Below are 2831 nucleotides of genomic sequence, written 5' to 3' on the forward strand. Positions count from 1 at the left end.
TAAACAAAGGTAAAGGGAAAAATTTCAACTTTTGCTCTATTTAGTGTTGTGAAAATTGCATATTTCTGGAAAGATACACATCAGTGGCATATGTCTTCTCTATTTTTCCCAAAAGTGTCAGAGTCTCTAGAGTAATGTTTATCAAAATACCAATAATAAAGCATATTATGGATTAGGGTTAATAAGAATAAAAGACTCTAAAACCAGGGAGTTAAATAATAGGAATATGATTTACCTCTTGAAACCAATGTATGCAGTAGGGAAGAAGAATTAAAAATCTACAGCTTAAATGCCACCCAATGTAAAATACACTTTCTCAGGCAACTGAAGAATGTAGGGCCAAGTAAAGTACTGAGTTTGCAATCCAGGCTTCATGAAGATCTCTATGTATGTTCAAATAAGTAGGAAAAAGTACCAGTGGGAAGATATTTAAAATAGGCATTGCTTTAAAAAATGTCTTAAAATAACCTTTTCCCCAGTTGCTCTACCATTCTGAAATAAGAAATAGGTATACCGCTCTAACCGGTTTGGCTCAGTGGATAGAGCATCGGCCTATGGACTCAAGGGTCCCAGGTTCGATTCCAGTCAAGGGCATGTACCTTGGTTGCGGGCACATCCCCAGTAGGGAGTGTGCAGGAGGCAGCTGATCGATGTTTCTCTCTCAGCCATGTTTCTAACTCTCTGTCCCTCTCCCTTCCTCTCTGTAAAAAATCAATAAAATATATTAAAAAAAAAAAAAGAAAGGGGTATACCAATGCTAATTACATTGGTAAGTGGTGGAGCCCACTATAAAATTGGTGAATGACTAAATGTTGTCTCTGTGGCTTCATCTGTCAACAGCAAAGCAGGACTATGTTTATACTTAAATCTAGGGATTGTTTCACTTGCTCTGCACAAAGCACACCAGATTGTCAATCTCCAAAAAATGGGCATGATTAACATCAAGCTTCCCATGATCCTTTCATCTGTTTCCCTGACTGACAACTTCACAACTTTTCAGGTATCACAAAAGTCATCATTCCCATGCAAAATAAAGAGCAAACGCAAACTTAGATTAAACAGTCTCAAAGTGAAAATTTAATAACACAAAATCTTCATAAAAAATGTATCACTTCTTAAAGAACATATATTCTCTGTATAAATAAAAACTTATTCATGGGTGATTCCTCACCTGAATCATAAATTTATATAGATTCTTTTGTAGTTAAAATAAGTGTCTATTCAGTTCTGTTTCAAAATTACTCTATACATAGATAATTGTATAACCTACAATTAAACCTCTGTCACTGACACTGGGGATATAAACATATTAGGAAGGTTTTATTGAAAATAAACAAAAGCATTGTCCATATATGTTCTTTGATGTTACTGCAAAACCTGCAGAATGAAATATATCGGTTTGGGTAAATTAAATGTTGTTTTCTGAAATTTTCCTATTGTATATAAAACTAAAATAGAAAAGAATTACAAAGGAGTCTCTCAGTGAAATTTGCATGCAATTTATAATGTCAGAATATAGAATCCACAGGCACAATTTAATCTAGAGACAAGGGAATTAGGGACTTGGCATCGATACAAAGCATGAGGTTTACATATGCTCACGATGTCTCATTCTGCTCTCCCCACATTCTCCATCAAATCGTATAACATCCCTCACTTTCTCCCCAAAGCAGAAAGACACACCTACACACACACACACATTCCTTCTCAAATGCACAGGATACTTTTCCCTTTTTCATCATGTAACTGTTGGTAGTGAACACCACAAGGGTAAATACATTAGTCACGTGTACTGCAGTCTCAGGGGAGTGAATTAACATCTCATAGATAAGGCAGCTTGGTGCTAATGAGTTTATTATACAAGCTGACTACATTTAAACTAAATCTCACAAAAAAATAGGAAGAATTTATAGGATAAAAAATATAGTCTCTGTGAGAAATTCCCAATAGCACAGTAACTGAAATTCTCCCTTATTTTAAGGGGCAGACTAATTTATTAATTTACCCACTTACCCACCTCTGTACTGGACAGCGTGATATATGCACAGGATAGAAAAATCTAATTGGCATGGATCTAGCTCTCAAGACACTCACAGCAAAAAGGGGGAGAAAAAATTAAAGAAGGAATTGCTGTTATTCTGAAAGGTGGACTTCCTACAAGCTCCTTTGGGAATTCCCAGAGAAGGTAAAAGAGATTAAATGCTCCACACATAGTAATGCTATTACTTACCATGCAAGTTTTCTAGGAAATACACAGAATAATATATTAGCATGGTTCTTGTTACATATTTAGCAATTTAGTATGCCATGGTCTGAATTCCAACTAGAAAAGCTCATTTTTCCCCTGAAGCTCCCCAGTGGAGATCACTTTCCTCTGCAAGTTAGATTTCCACCTCAGCACCAGAGTACACATGTTCCTTTTCACACATTTCCAGAGTGTGTGCCTATTAAATGTTGAGCCCAAAGGGTTCCATTGCTAAAGTTAGTTATAGAATAGAGAATGAAATTAAGAATGAGTATATTGTAAACATTAGTAATAAATAACACCGCAGATGATTAGAAATAAAACATGGTCCCCTCTTTAAGTAGTATATATGGGAGAGAATTGTTGCGTAGGTTCCTATAAATACATCGAAAAATAAAAGGTAATGATCGTCAAATCGTGATTACTAGGTTATCACAGATGCTGACTAAAGCAAAACAAAGCAGACAAGCACAACATTAAAATTAATAGTAATTATTTTCTATTAACAATAATAATACTAGTAATAACCACTAACATAAATACAAAGCTCACCATGTGACTAGTATGCCTACATGTTTACTCATCA

Source organism: Plecotus auritus (assembly GCF_963455305.1).
Source record: "Plecotus auritus genome assembly, chromosome: 8".
Lineage (NCBI taxonomy): Eukaryota > Metazoa > Chordata > Mammalia > Chiroptera > Vespertilionidae > Plecotus > Plecotus auritus.